Source organism: Rhamphochromis longiceps, linkage group LG9, assembly GCF_057381845.1.
Source record: "Rhamphochromis longiceps isolate RC_006_pf linkage group LG9, R_longiceps_female_GT1.1, whole genome shotgun sequence".
NCBI lineage: Eukaryota > Metazoa > Chordata > Actinopteri > Cichliformes > Cichlidae > Rhamphochromis > Rhamphochromis longiceps.
In genome coordinates this window covers 18,125,628-18,142,372 of record NC_140565.1, presented here as the reverse complement: position 1 = coordinate 18,142,372, position 16,745 = coordinate 18,125,628, and the positions used below count along the sequence as shown (strand labels likewise).

Genomic DNA, 16,745 nt, shown 5'->3' with positions numbered 1-16,745 from the left:
CATAATACAACAAAGCAAATCAATAACAGCATCACCATGAAATTTAAAAAAAGAAAATGCTTGGGGAAAAGTCCGCTTAACAAGAAGGCAAAAAAAACCCTACAAATCTTCCTCGATGTATGCAATGTCTTTGATCAACTTTCCAGCTGGGCAAGTTAGGGCTTTTATCAGCCGTATCCTCAGCTCCCACAGATGAGAAACAATGTGCTTTATTCCATTACACTGTAAATCCAATCTCATGCTTCACGCTCTGTAGAAGAGTAGCAGGAAGAGCGAATGGATGAGATGACATGGGGAAATGTTGACACCAATCCCCACAATCCCTAAGGCAACACCAGTCGGTCATTGGGATACCTTTGAGGGATTCTCAGCAATTAACCAATCAATTAAGGGTTTGATGGGGCTCCATGTAGCCATTATGCTAATGCACATGTTGCTGAAGTGAGAAGCGCACGCCTCGCTCGACAAAGTGCCAAAGTCTGGCTGTTTATTCCTTTGTTGCCTTTTCCAGCCGAGAGGTCACACTTGGGAAATCAGTGGCCTTCCTGAGGGAAAGATTTCAAGTACACAATTAAGAAATAATTAGCTTTTGCCACTTGAAATGTAGACTTGTGCACATAAATTCTGATATGTTATCACCACTGAGGGCAATGTAACACACTCTGATCTTATAAGAGCAAATGAAAATTTCTGAAAATGACTGGACTGAGAATGTCTCTAAAAGCTCCGCATTGCTGCAGCTGACTCTCCCAGACATCTGATGAATGCCAAATTATTAATGAATGGGGAGAAATGTGATATTTAGTTCTTTAAATCTCTTCCAAACAGCCTTTAATATTCACTGATCGATCGCTTGCATGATTCAAATGAAGATATAATGCCTTTAAAAAGGTTTTTATATGTAGTGGAACCTATATGTTTGCGCTTGCTTGTTCATCCCCTGGCACCAGTTAGCTAAATGTTTCACATATGGAACTGTCACCGTTAGGTGTTGAACACTGTTGGGTGCTGAGGAAGCTGATGCATGACTAATTGCTGTTGAAGCTGTTCTCGCTACAATGTATCGCTTTAAAAGATGTCATTTTGAATATTGCAAGACGAAATCTGGTTTAATCCCTGCAAACTGTAAGTATTATCTAATTTAAAGTCAATAAATAAAAACAGACATTTTGCTGAACTGGCTCTTATAGAAGCGAATCTCGTGAATGTCAAAGACAGAGGTGCGAAACATAAGGCCTGAGGGCCAAAATTGGCCCAGCAAAGACTCCAATCCGACCAACTAGACAACTTTGAAAAATGTGATGTTGGCATAAATTTTTAGACTTTTAAATGTATTTTGGTTACTTTTACTGCTTTTCCCATTGATAATGACCTCTCCCATGGCCTCTACATCAAAGTAATGAAGGTGGGCATGAAGCTTCTGTAATTTTACACATTACACAGGGATATGCAGACAAAACCGCGAGATATTTTTGAAATGACACTTGTTGCTTATTATCAGATATCTTAAGGAATAAGTGTGTACTTAAACTTCTTCTTTCACCAACAGGAAAGTTTCACTGGTCCGGTTCGCTTAAGATTAAACTGGGTTGTATGTGGCCCTTGATGTGAAATGAGTTCCCTCCCATCTCTGGTCATAAAGAAATTGACACACTTCTAGGCATGCACATCAGGTTCAGAAAGTCTGGACTCTTTATCTGACTATGTTTGCTTTGCTTTGAGTCCATGGTGAAAGCATGGTCTGTCTAGAAATAGCAGTCAGGATGAGATGTGTGGAGGTGCATGGGAAGATGATGTTGATGGGTCTCAAGCCAGTTCCAGTTAAGGTTTTTAAATTTGATCTCATTTTTACCTTTTTGATCGTACCTCATATGGCGAGTTGGCAAGGTAAGATTTTTGTTGATTTGCATCTATGCAAAGATGCAAATCAACTCAGTTTCAAGCATGAAGGCGAACAGTTGATAAAGAATTTTAAAATATCATGATATATCATATCAGCTGCGACCCTCTGACAGACTGTGGATTTTCCTAATGACGCTGACAGTCAGAAATAAAGGATGAAACTGATTCAGCTGTTACACAGAGATGGATTGTGCCTGGAGAAAACAAAGGAAAACTGCAGGACTTCCTGGTAAATTCTCAAAGTATCTAATTCCAGCTATAGCTGATATTATAAAGAAGCTTGTTTTCCCACTAGTTGGTCATTACAGGCAAATATTTGTTGATGCATTTGCGTGAGTAATGCAAATACAGTGTTTTTGTTGTCTGCGGTGTTCTTTTAAAGTTCAATTCAATAAAAGAAAAAGACAGAAAACAAAAGCAACTTTTAATTAAACCTATGCGTGAACAACAAAAGGTGCTGCAGGGAAGAATAATCCAGCCAAAAGTCCCACCAAGGAAATCTAAACAGGGAAAATAACACTGATTGAAAACAGCAACAGAGAAACAAGTGAGACATCCAGACAGAGCATACCTTGATGGGCTGACAAAGATGTAGTGAAAGCATCATGAATAAATACACATGTGGGAAACCACTGTAATGACAATCACTACATGTGTTTTTATTTGGGGGGTTTATGCTTTTGTGTGCTATTTATGGATTTCTGGGTGCATTTATTTTGAAAATCACTGTTTTAAATGCCTGTACATATTTTAATTTCCACCTCCCTTAATTAAAGTAATAAATTACCCCTGCTGAGGAAAACAGATAGAAAATGACAGAACAGCGGGACTAAGAATAGAGTGGAAGTGCTGCAAAGAACATGGAAGGGTAATGAGGGAAAACATGGAGAAGAGTGTGTTTCGCCAAACATCCAGAAGCAGTGAGCCCCAGCTGGGCATCAGTCCCAGCATTTGGTCAAGTGGAATACAAAGAAATCAGCAGAGGGATCGGGTTATGGCAAAGAGAACGTGGACCGATGTGGTGGTTGGTGACCCCTGTTTTAATGAGCTGCTCCCAGTGTGAGCACCCCACCAAAGGACAGGTCAGCTGTACTTTTATTCCTCCACTGTAGGCCACAAGACTATTTTAAAGACTCATCTGGACTCATTTTTAGCATTTATATTGTTGTTGATTTATTTTTATTAATCCACATGCTCTCTTGGACTCTTTGATTGCCATCCTATATTGGCTGCTCGCCATCCGATGTTTAAAAAAAAGGAACTTTTAAAAAAAAATCCCTGTTATGGTAACATAAAATGTGTGAACACAATCAGGTCAGAAAAATTGCGAGAGCAGGAAGACACAGAGCAAAAGAAAAAGAAAAATAACTGCCATAATAAAAAATATAAAAGGACAAAGCAAGAAAGGTAGATAAAGAAACAGACAATGTGAAGACACAGACAGAGAAGCTCTATAAGCAGAAAGGAACTAAAAAGAAACGGGGGGAGTTTTTCACTTCCTTGAAGTGTTCCTGAATACCAGGCTTGATCACATAGATGATTTCATTATTGAACAGAGCATAGTGTCCACTTACAGTTACTCCCCTAATCTCAACAGAATATACACTTTAATCAGCCACTTTGTTAGACATAGGCTGTATGAAGCTATTGGGCTGTTTAACTGCTAGTAATTACATAATCAGCCCATCACGTAGCAACAGCACAACAGCAACTCATTGCCATGTGAGTTTTTTCACATGGCACGTAGATGACCTGCTGAAGTTCAGAGCAAGCATCAGAATGGGAAAGAAAGCTGATTTTTAAGTGAGTTTGAACATGGCTGTTGGTGCCACACGGGCTGGTCTGAGTATTTTGGAAACTGCTGATCACCTGGGATTTTCCTGCACAGCGGTCTCTAGGGTTTACAGAGGATGATGTGAAAAGAAAATATCCAGTGAGCAGCAGTTCTTTGAGCTAAAATGTCTTGTTGATCTTCAGAGGACACCTGCTTCAACCTGATAGGAAGGTAATAGTACAGGGTTTGTACGGGTGCTTGAAATCCTTGGAAATGTTTGGATATTAATATTGCTTTTTCAAGGTTTGAAAACTGCTTGAATTTTGGATGTGGTGCTTAAAACTGCTTGAAACTGTGACTGTATTTCATTCACCACAAATAACTATCTGATTGAATAGTTTTCTTATCAGATAGAGCAGGGGTAGGCAACACCAAACCTCAAAAGCCAGTGTCCTGCAGGTTTTAGATGTGTCCTTGATCTATCACAGCTAATTCAAATAGCTAAAATTACCTCCTCAACATTTCTTGAAGTGCTCCAGAGGCCTGATAATGAACTAATAGTTTGATTCAGGTGTGTTGAACCGAGGTGATATCTAAAACTTGCAGGACACTGGCCCTTGAGCCCTGGAGTTGGCTACCCCTGAGATAGACTTTGCAAGTTTTTTATTTCTCTAACAGCAAAATTTCAACGCTTGGGCTGCCTTGCACATCTGCATGTCAGTCCGTTTCAATTGAGGCCTGTGAGGCACTATCAGCCACTGAGACAATAGACAAATTTATGTGTTTTCATCTATGAATATTTCATATTTTAGGGCTGTCCGTTTATTTAAAGGAGATGAACAATATATAATATCAATATAATAATATCACAGATGATAGTTTAAATAAATAAACTGATTTTAGATGGAAGCTTTAGAGTATGTCATCTGTTCAAAGCCTCTCCCGGTCAGTGTTATTGTCCATGTCTGTCTTAGTGTACATGATATTATTAGCATAAACACTTTAAAGGCCCAGACAGCAATGTAGTTAAACATCTTACAGTTAGTTTTATTAGGAATTAACTTTAAAAAAAAAAAGTCTCCTATGTTTTGCGTCATTTAGGAAATAGGCATCAATATCTGATTGGAAGACTTATTAATTTGCCTTGCTGTATTTTTTTGTGGTGTTTGGTGCAGTTTTCTTGTTTTGTGGGGTTGTTGGTTTTTTTTCAACAGGAGATGAAAATCTTTCTTTAGTTGGTTTGTTCACATTTGCACATCATAATTTTTAAGTGAAATGTGTGTTTTGAGTGTATACATTTTATGCATATAAGGCAACCTTTTCCTTTTACAGCATTTTGTGTGGTGCGTTTTTCAATGTTTTAACAAAAGGGGAACAAAGGTGTTTAAGTCAGCCTACGAATGATTTGTAATGCAAATTGAATTCTTTTTGCATTTTCATGCATTAATGGACCTTGAAAGTGCTTAAAAAGTGCTTGAATTTAACCCTGAAAAAGGTGTATGAACCCTGAATAATAACTCATATAACTACTTGTTACAACCAAGGTATGCAGAAGAGTATCTCTGGATACCCAAGTCACCAAGCCTTAAAGCAGATAGGCTTCATCATACCTGTCAGCTAAAAACAGGAAACAGAAGCTAAAATTGGCCACAATATGGGCAACAGGAAACTGAAAAGAAGTTTCCTGGACAGAATCTCAATTTCTGCTGCAACATTCAGATGGCAGAATCAGAATTTGACGTAACACAAAAGCACGAGTCCATCCTGCCTTACATCAGCGGCTTAAGCTGCTGCTGGTGTAATAGTGTCTGGGATATTTTCTTGGCACACTTCAGGCTCCTTAGCATCAATCATTTAAATGTCACAGGCTACCTGAGTATTGTTGCTGTCCATGTCCATTATGACCAAAGTGTCACCACAGTGGAACTTCTGATGGTTTCTTCCAGCAGGATAACACACCATGTCAGCAAGCTTAAATCACCTCAAGCTGCTTTCTTGTACATGGCAATGAGTTCATTCACTGTACACAAATGGCTTTGATATGAGAGCAGCTTTAGGATGCGGTGGAACAGAGTCACATCGTGGCTGTGAATGACAAATCTGCAGCAACTGTGTGATGCTTTCTCGTCAATATGGACCAAAATCTCTGAGGAATATTTCCAGGATTTTGTTGAATCCATGCCATGAAGAATTAAAGCAGTTCTGACGACAAAAGCGAGTCCAACCTGGTACTAGCAAGGTCTACCTAATAAAGTATCCACTGGGTGTACTGGCCTTAAAAATAATCTTGCACATAATATAAATTCTTTCTTTTTTTTCTTTTCCTATTTAGCACAAAACTGTGCAGCAGTCTGACCAGCACCATCAAAAGAGCGTTGATAGTCTCTTGTTCTTAGAATTCTTCCTTTCGGGGACATTTACTTCATATTAACTTCCTCCATATAGTTTATCTAGCATTGCCTGACTGAAGTGCTCAGACATTTACTTTCATCTTGTCCAAAGGCATACCTCAAAGATGGGAAAAGGTGAAAGTGACTCTGGGGGGAGGGCATGTTCAAAGCCAAAGCAAAAGAGTTTCTTCCTTTTTGCCGAATGGCCTAAATTTCTTAAAAACAAGCAAGTGCTTCCATCTTATAATGCCGTTTTGACGGCTCCGGCTCTACTGCGCGAGGACAGCTAGACTCTCCCGAGCTCATTTTTCCCATCAGTAGGCAAAGCAGCTCCTAAGACAACTTCAGAGAGAAGACTTTCTGAACAAGCTCACGGTTAAATCACCATCTCAGCATTACACTTGCATCTCAGCTAATAAATGGAAAAATAGATATTTCACTCTACCTCCTACACACATCCTGGTGCAGCTCTGACTTCTAGCCTCTAAATGGAAAGCTGACAGTAATTAAAATGATTTTGTTTGTCCAATGTGGGGTAAAAACAATTACCCAAAAACCCCTTTGCCTGTCAAAAAAAGTTCATTGTTATGAGCAAGCTCCTACAAGAGATGATGGATGTCTGAATTTCCAGTAATGCCTCCTTTCTAATGAGTTCCCCTGCCATATTGCAGGCTCATTATAAAAAATACAGGATCTTTATTGCTGAGAATAATAAGAAACGATAATATCCCAGTAATGACTTTGATGATTATCGGTTAAAGCCAGTTTTGGTCGCTGTTGTCAGCCTTGCTGGTTATTTTCTCTTCTTTAATGGGCCAGTTTATGAAAGTCAGAGTTGGCTGAAGATGCAGATATCAGCTCTGTAATAGGCAAAGACAGTGATGTGTTTCATTCACCGTAAGCGTGCATATTTTAGGGCAACTTAAACATCTCTTGCAAATCTTTTCAATTTCCTCAGTCTGTGTTTAACGTTTAGTCCAGCAAACTGTGAAAAGCCTGACATACTTTTTGGATTTTTATGTTTCCTCTGCAGACACATAAATCATGTTTCCTAAACTCTGGAGATTAAAAAAAGGAAAAAAGTGCACTGTAGCGAGAAGACCAATCTCGGTTTCCTGTGCATACCTGCTTGGAGTGCATCACGGTCACACAAACCTGCACAAAGGCAGAAAGCATATCGGGGACACCTGAAAATATGTGCACGACTGTAAACGTGTCGTGTTTATGTATGTAATATAACTGTGCGATGCCTGCACCCTGAGTTGGTGCGTAGCCATGCTTGGATGGATGTGTGCATTGAGAGAACAGACAGCACCATGCAGTGAGAGGCCAGTGAAGTCACCCTGAAATACAAGATAGCGTTGAAAGAAACAAATTGCTTCTGCCGAGTTAGAAATTGGAGGATTTATTCCAGTTTCCGGAGACGGTTCGGTCAGTATTGGTGAAGAATCACTCTGGTCCCACGAGGCCCTGAAGCAGCAGCGTACAGTGCATTTGTCTGCTTAATCTGAGGTAGCACTGCCCATGTAAACATCACCTAAAAATGTGGTGGAAAAAGCTGGAGGAGTGGCTCTGACTGCAGACGACGATGTACGTTTAAAGATGACCATAGAAAGTTTTGCGCACACATGGTAGAGACTATAGGGTGATCCCACTGCACAGACACATTAACAAGTCATTACAAATGAAATCTGAATTTTTAACTGCGCGTTATTCCCCTTTTAACTCCACGTCTGCCTTCAGAAGATTACAATGCACGGGAGATGGCGGTAGTTTTCCCCACTGTGGCTTCTCCGGATTATACGTGCCTTTAGTACTTACATAAGTGGCTTTATTTTTCTATCCATTTAGCCATGGGTAGCTTTCCCTAGTCTATCTCCACTTAAATTGCCTTTGGGTCTTCAAAATTACTGACTGGGAATAAAATACCTTCTTAAGACAGACAAAAATCAGCACATTGCTCTCTCTAGTGGGAATGGCAAACATCGTGTCCACCAGTCACATATATAATTGTTCTCTACGGCCTCGGTCTCTCCATTTTGACATTAATTAATCTGAAGCAATCTCCAAACTGCCCATGGGGCCAAGACCTCGTGCCTCCAAACCTTCAATTCCCATGATTGAATTTCACAGAGTTCATCTCTCCAGCCCTTAACTTTGCCACCTCACTAATGGTGATGGAGGAGGAGAAAAAAAAGAAAGGATACTAAAAAAAAGAAGAATAGGGAAGAAAAAAAACTTTCACTATCAGCCTTATTCTTTTTGCTATTCATCATGGGCCATAGAGGGGAGGACAAAGACAAATACAGCCAGCCAGAACCTCAGCAGAGAGCGAGAAGGATGACCCTCTTGGACTCTGGTGCTGCATTTCATTATCTCACCAAGTTCATTCATTCACTACCTTTGGACGGATTTGGCTCTTATAAACACTCCATCATACCGCTGCACTGCATTGTAGCAGGCTGATGAGACCAGGGCAGAACTACGAGGGTCAGATAAAGATGGAGTAAACGTTCATAATGATGTTATAAGTGAGAAAACAGAGTATAAAGCTCAATCAGGGGAGCGCTATATTTACCTCAGTCACAACTTGTTTGAACCATGCTAATGTTAATGCGACTGTGGTAGCGTTTGGAGCTAATTGCTAACATCAGCATGCTTATACCTTGTAGTTTTTCATGCGTAGCACCATCAGACAATAAGGCTAAAGGCCGTCCATAAGAGGAACGATGGGTATTTAGACAATAAAGAGCCAGTATAAAGAGGCATGTTTTAAAAGAGGAGGGTTACCCAAGCTAAAACAGCTTAGGGGTGGTACTCTGTTTAAGATGGCTTAAACAGCTGAATAAAAATGAAGGTGCACTGCAAGAGATGAATAGAAAGTACTTCATAAAGCCAGTGGCAAAAACTCCCTCCTTGGTCATAATTTCAAAAACACTCCAAGTGACAATGCTAACGTCTAAATTTAGCTCGTTAACATGATAATATTTGCCGGTACTAAAAAGTAAAGTCATTATTTTTGCAAGCATTCAGTCTGAAACCAAACTACTGCACCAGTAAAACCTTTTCGTCTGATGGTGGTACTATGTGGGAAGTGAAAATGATCACCAGGGATGCTTTAATTCATCTGATGAGAACGTAAATGTCAGCAAATTTCATTTAATACATGTTCTCGAGGGGTCACCCGCTGAACTGATCGTCTTGGAACGTCTTCACCAACTCTAGGCTAATATTTCTCCTCTGCTAAGAGAATTCACAGAATCAGTAAAAACTAACCTCCTGGTGGCGCTAGAAAAGGTCAGTGGATCACTAAAGGCATTGAGATTCACCCTCTGGGTACTCTGGGTGTATGCGCTTCTATTCATAGCAATCCATCCAGTATTCTTATGAGCTATTTCAAGTCTGAACCAAGCGGTGGGCTGACAGATCAATATCGTCATCCCTACAGCATGATGTTAGCATGACTAATAATGTGTAAGGAGTTGAATAAAATAGCAGCCTACAGAAACTTAAAGCCCTTAATAATTTTACTGAGTCTGACACCTCACGGAGAGCCCTTTGCCCCGTCGCATACATACTTCCTCTGACACTCTGACAGTAACGGCATCATCGTCCAATCCTTCCTCCCATGAAGCGTGGCGGGGGAAGTAGACTTTGTGGAGTCTTGGCACTACAAGGCCCTAGATGCTGCTGCTGCAGGGGCACAGTAAGGCTGAGTAAGCCTGAGAAATCACACGGCTTTGGCCCTGCTGCAGCGTGGGATGGCTCATTGAGTCTGCAGGTATGGAGCTCAGAGTGAGGAATGACTGCAGTCTTTCACAGCTGGCCGGCTCTTCTCTCTCTCTTTCTCTCACCCTTGCTATCTTTTCATGTGCCCCCTTTTATTCCACAACTCTTCCTCTCCTGGGAAATGACCAAAACATCTTTCTTGCCTCTTACTCACACGTACGCTCAACCTCCTGAGTTCTAGCTTGACTCAGCCGCTTGTAGTCACTCTCGTATTAGCATGCGAGTGCTCCACAACATGTGAGCGCTGTTGCACTTGTGCGTGTGTTTTGTGAGTGTCCAGGCAGCTGCCAGGTTGGCTGACGGGTTGTGTTTGCGAGGTGAGAGATGACGTGGGGCTTGAAACGGCAGAGAAACTGCGTGACAGATGGCCTGTGTGACAAAGTGATTTTAGGGGCTCGACTGTGGTCGGTTGAGGTTTGGCACTAATGCAGGGGCTTGGCCTGCTGTTAGTATCTCCTTCCATCAGTGTATAGAGACACACACTACAAATGGACATGCTTGCATGAAGGAAATATGACAAAAAATGAACAGACATTGCTTTTCCCTTCTGGTATTATTATTTTTTATATACATAAAAGCTGGCCTTCAGTTTCTTTCATCGTGACAATATTTTTGAACCATTATTCAGTCACATAGAAGGCTGAAATCTCCAATTCCGCAAAGAAGCTGCCAGATGAAACAATACACAAACAGCAAGCACACACACACAAATACATCCCACGAAGATCTTACATGACGGAGTGAATTATAGGAGACTTCTTCTGTGGTTGCCTAGAAACTTGAGTGCATTTGCCTGACATCAAAACAGCAAAGCAACAAAGGTAGCCGCACACACCTCCACAAACACACACACAGAGACACAAGCTCCTGTGTAACTTTGATTCATTCTTACGCCTCCCCATCACAGGCTAATATACTCACAATCATCCATCGCCGACTCTGATGGCCCATTCAAAGACACGCCATTGTTTTTCCTTCGCTCTGAAGTTGAGCTGCAGCTCAGCGGGTTTTCGCCGTTGGCCGTGAGGGAGTAAAACATCTATTGTGCGGGAGAGCAAACCAAGCGAACTAAAAGAGAGCCTGAAATTCCTGAAGCAAAGTGAAAAAGTTCTGGAGGTCACAGCATTTTCAGCTGATGAAAGTGCAAGCTACTGCCTCAAAGTCACTTCATTGTATCAGAGCTCAGTTTATTGTTTCATTGTATGTGTCAGTCACTACCATTGCCTTTGGCATTGCATATCTCTATCCAATCTGTTCTGATATTTTAAGAACGCAGATCTGCTCCCTTTGCATCTCGCTGTGCAGCAAGAGAACAGAAAAGGTTACCCACGCATTTCCCAGAGTTGCACAGAGGCCACTTGAAATGTAAATCTCAGCTTTACCCCCCCCCCCCCCCATCCCGTTGTGGGTAGCGACATTTTTATGAAAATTACCTGATTTGAATTTAGATGTGGATACAGGGGAGCAGAAGCATTCACAGAGGCATGTTCTGGTTTAACGAAGAGGCATATTAACAGGCTGTTGTTGACTCTCCAGCGTGTCTGTCAAAAAGACAGACACACTTTCAGTCACAGCCTTAAAGCTGTGTACGGCTGTTTGGGCTTTTGGAGCTTGATAGAGGGCTGCGCTCATTCACCAGGGGATAAATAGGTAATTGAACCGGAGGATGTCGCTATTAAAATATACAAAGGCGCAGACACACGCCACTGTCACTTTCTGTCTTGCTTCTCTCTTCTTTCTCTCTCTCTCTCTCTCTCTCTCACACACACACACACACACACACACACACACACACACACACACACACACACACACACACACACACACACACACACACAGAAACAGACACACACATATCATAACCTACATGTTAAATCTTTACTTTCTGATAAGATGAATTTGCTGTTCAATGAACTTGAGAGAGCGGCGAGTGGCTTTTGTCTATCTGAAGGATTCGCACAATACTGAGCAGCTGGGTCTGATGGATATATGCATGACAGGGTTCAAACCCACTTGCAGCAAGCACCCTCTCTGCTAAAGTGTCCTTCACTAGCTCACCAGTTGTGCACATGATTGGTAGCTGACTCAAAAAATCTATAATATATGAAAAATTTAATTTAAGCCCTTTGAAGAAGGATTATATTTCCAAATGTAGCTGAACGCACCCTGAGGATTTAATGCAAATGAGTTCAATTAAAAAAAGGGAGGGAGTGCTTTTCAGATTATGACACTGACCTCTGACCTTCATGAAAGAGAAGATCTAGAGGAGATTTTCACACCTGAAAACAAGTGCATGACTAAGTAAATATGTTTAAAAAGAAAGAAAACAAAAGAAAAACTGAAGATCTTCCAAATCTGTCATCCCACTTGTAGCTCCAGCGCTCAGTGAGCTCTAGTCCTCTCCTCCACCTGCAGGACAGCTGTGCGCCGCTGCCACGTCTCTCCTCGCTGCTGCTGCTGCTGCTGGAGTGGACGCGCAAAGTGGGGGCGCAGTCCTCAGCCATCAAAACCCTGCTCGCAACCCTGCGCAGCTGTAACCGCCAGCAGCACCGGGCGCATCAGCCGCCTCCGCTCCTCCCGCTCCTCTCGCACAGGCGCTGAGCGTTTTAGCGCAAGGAAAGTTTTGCTTTTAACGCGCCGTCGTTTTTTCGCCACACAGCGGAGGCATATCGTCTGTGGCGCAGCGCGACAGTGCGTTGTCCGATTACAGATCGTGCGCCGAGGAGCCACCGGCACCAGAGCGCTCCTCCGTGGGAGCAGAGATAGCACACGGGGCTCCTCCGCCGGCACGGAGACGGCACCATCTCCGTTTAACCGAGTTTTACTGAGGTCCATTTCTGACCAGAGGCACAGCTGAAGTGAGGATATTTTCTCCTTAGCTCATATTTGCTTTCTGTCTTTTTCCTCCGCGCTGTTCTCACCGGGACAAGACACGCAGCTTCGCTCCCTACTAGATGACCGGGAGTTGGACACCTCACTTGGTAAGACATGGAAAATAAAAAGCGTTTTTTTGTTTTTTGTTTTATTTTGAGCTCTGCGCCAGTATTGATGTTATTCAGATATGCGTCTGATTTCTGCATTTCTTAACATGTTTTTCTCCTGATCACAACGGACGACTTTAACTCATCTTTAAATGACATTTTGTACTTAAATCACACGTTAACATGCGTAAAAAATCCAAACAGTATCCGGCAGGATGGGGATAGGGTTGCATGCCTTGGGGCACATGCCTGCACTTCTCCACAATGGGGTAAATAATCAGTTTTAGAAGTTTTGCATTGTGCTCTGCGACGTCTCGCCGCTTGGTGGTGCTGGCAGAGTGCGGCCATCAGCAGGTACCTCACAGCTTTCATCAGATCTTTACATCTCACACATTCGCAGCAGTGTCTGGCTTTTCGCTTTCCTCTTTCTAATATCTCGTTACAGCTGATTAGGGTTTCATATCACGATCTAATAGCTAAGCCTCTGCTTCATTCACTCCTTCCGACTTATTTTGGGAGATGCTTGGAAAATATGTGTGTCACAATTTTTAAAAAGAAAAGAAATAAGGGGGGGAAAGGGCCCAACAGTATAGCAAATGGCAGTGCACCAATCCTGAAAACATCAGTGGCTTCACAGGAGACAAGTTGTTGAATTTTCACATCCACATCTTTAGTTAACCATTAAAACAAAATTGGATGTTATTCAAGGATTTATTCCACTTATTATTATTTTTCCTTATAATAAACGTCCTTGCTTTTATATGTAATGTTTTGCTCCTGCTTTAATAGAGTAAAGATTTCAATCTCTGCAGCTTTTGTTGAATTTTTCTTTCTCACCGTTTTGATTCCACAAGAATGAATGAGTGCCCTTTGAGAGACACAGATTTTCCGCAGTTTAATGCTAGTAATTTTCATTTAATCACAATAACAAGATGTGCCGAGTTTATTTCATTCTGCTGATCTCTTTGTTGAGGTATTCAAACTTTTCAGCCATGCACCTCAAATTAAATTCTGCTCACTCACACATTGCACAGCCAGAGCTGTCCTTGGAGGCTTTTTTTTTTACCCAGGGTTTTTGTTAAACTATCAAAAAAAGAAAATAAAGAGAAGTTATTTTGCTATTGGAATAAAAGCTTCATTTTAACTTTTCTTATGTTGAAAAAAAATCAAGCAAGCAGAACTCTTCCACAAAAGCCAAACTGACATGGCATTCATCATATTCGTCAGTGAGTTGGTTAAAAAAATGAGAAAGGAGAAGTTAAATATACTGAGGGATCTGCTGTGAAGGGGGGAAAGAAGAGATGGAAAGATTTCTGCTGTCAGGAGTTTATGTATGTGGTTCTGCTGCTACCTCAATGCCCCTCATGAGCCTGTCCTTGCAGCACGTTTAGAGGGTTGCTAATCTCCAACTGTGACTATGCTGATGAGTGTACATTATAATTGTTAACTAAGTTGCTTTTCCCCAATGTTTTTCCTGGCTTGAGGCAAACACCTTTTACAAAATCGTGCACATTTTTCTCACATGTCGTGTCCAGAATGTCCAACCCATGCCAAACTCTTTTCTCCATTCAGACTCGCTGTTTTTATCGGTTTTGCAAGGTTTTTTTTGGATGTCTCTTAAGTATTGACCTTAAGGATGCTGGGACTCGAATGTGCCATCACACCAGTGGAAATAAGTGACCATCATCCAGATGGAAGAATTATTCAGGCCTTTTATTAGACGCTGGAAGCTAAAGTCCCTTTGGAAAAGAAAAAGGGGAAATAAAAGAGGAAATAAGTGCTAGGAAGTTTTTGGGACAAAATTGCTGAAATGCTTGAGAAATATTGAATGGGGAGAGAGGAAAAAAGGCTCAGAGCTGTAGTCATCAGTTTAAAGAGAGAAAAAGTAAACAATTAATTGAGGAAACTGCCATTTACTTTGAAGCTTAATAAATCTTTTAAGTAACTTTTAATCCAGATTAGTGGTTCTAGCTTCTCAGATGTGAACATTTGCTGCGTTTTCTTGGTCTCTGATAAAAGTGCATTTGTTATCTTTGAGTTTTGGACGGTTGCTTGGACAAAACAGGAAAAACTGCATTTGCTAATGATCGTTTACAGGGGAAACTGTAATAAGCAGTATTTGTGGCGTGCAAAAAAAACCCCCACCACCACCTAACCCTAACCCCTAACCCTAACCCTGCACTGACAGAGAGACGAGCAGCAGGCTCACATGAGCCCATTGTATGTAAACTTGCTCCACATTCCAGCGTGCTGTGAGGAGCAGCATATGATTAGCCGTGATTGATATTTGTGTTGCGTGGGGAGTTTGCCTGAGCGCTGACACAGAACCCCAGCAGAAACACAGCAATTAGTCCCAGCCTGAAGATGTTCTGCGATGACTCTGGTGGTGTCGGAGCACGGTGAGACTGTGTGGTCACCGTGGAAACTGATTGAATGACAAGCCCCATTGTTGTCGACCTTTGTGATTCAACATCCCCTCGGGGGTCGAGCTCCGTTGGGAGGGAAAGCGAAAGGCATTGTCTTGCACGTGCAAACTAAACAGCCATTAGCCTCTGGCCTCTCTAAGGCCCCATTGGTTACTTATTTGTGTGACACCAGCAAGATGGGGTTTTGTTATAGTTTGTCTCTGTACACGCAGCCTCACAAAAGATGTGAGTTTATTGGGTGAGAACTGCATGGAAGGGCAGATTTGACTAATTCTCCCCAAATGGATGATTTATTGCTCCTAAGCAAGGAAACTTGGAGTCGCAAACAATAGCTGAAGTGGTTTTCTGCTCATTCCCGCTGTGCTTTGTCCTCAAGCTACCACAGGCTATTTATACATCACAACCACTTTGCCATTATCTCATCCCTCCTCCTTGGTCCTCCTGCCACTTTTGAGTTCAAGACTGTGGCAGCTCCAGAGAATCATCCCACATGTTGGATGACTGTTTAACTTTATAATTCATTTTGAGGAGAGTTCAGTGCCCGTTTGTGCCATTTCTGACCTGTCCTGACACAAAAGAGAAAGTTGCCAGGGTGAAACTAAGCATTTTTTTCTCCTTTTCTTTCTTTTTCACTTCTGTCATTGTCAGTGATATAGCAAGATGGTGCAATGTTGCTATGGCTACTCTCAAGGTTTCCTACCGGGGATTTGAAAGGCTGTTGAGAGGAAATGAAAATGTTGGCAAAATGAAAGTTTATCAGCCACGCCACTTCTGTTCTTTAAAGGCCAAAGTGTCCTAACAGTTGCCACAGAGAGCGGAAGTTATGAAGTGGGATGCATAATGCAACCCCAAAGCATCTGTTGTTTATCCTCACAAAAGTCTACGTCTCTGTGTGCCGCACGGAGATCCGAGTCCCTTTCCGTCAAGGTCACCCGTGAAAGGTTTGACGCTTTTTAAAAAACAAACATGGCGCCATCTTTTCCAAAACTCACGTTGTGAGTCTGTTTTCCTGCGAGGACTATTATATTACAGTGCTGCTCAGTCGGGGTAAAGTGAGCTAAAGTAAAAACAAGGCACGTACAGGTGCAAAATTAAGACTGACATGCAAAAGAGGTGGAAATGAAACGATAAAAAAGTGCACGTGTAAAAAGAGACACACACACACAGACATGCACAAACACACCAGTTCTCTGATGGGACCTATCCTTGTAAAACAGACAGAGGAAGCTGTGGTAATTTCACACTGCATGCTAAACAGCAGAAGCAGCGCAAAGGCAGGTGTAGGAAATAATTTGAGTTCAGAGTGAGGCAGGGAGGTGTGAGCGAGCGATATGTGATCCTGGATGTGCTATTGCTTCTGCTGCTTGGATCCAAGAGTGAACGCCTGCGGTTTGAGTTAAACATCCCTTCGCATGTCCACACGTCAGAAGGAATTAGCACCACTAAACCAGCCGTCACTCGCCAGCACAGCTACACTGCATTA

At 41.9% G+C, this 16,745-nt stretch overlaps 1 protein-coding gene across 2 annotated transcripts in view; it reads left to right on the top strand.

Moving 5' to 3' along the window:
- Positions 1-12,324: 12,324 nt before the first annotated feature.
- sema5a (sema domain, seven thrombospondin repeats (type 1 and type 1-like), transmembrane domain (TM) and short cytoplasmic domain, (semaphorin) 5A) overlaps positions 12,325-16,745 on the top strand; it is a 155,390-nt gene continuing 150,969 nt past the window's right edge. For both annotated transcript variants that reach the window (XM_085418595.1, XM_085418593.1), the window contains exon 1: positions 12,325-12,836. The gene's annotated coding sequence lies outside the window, so the exon portion shown is untranslated. The remainder of the gene's footprint in view (positions 12,837-16,745) is intronic.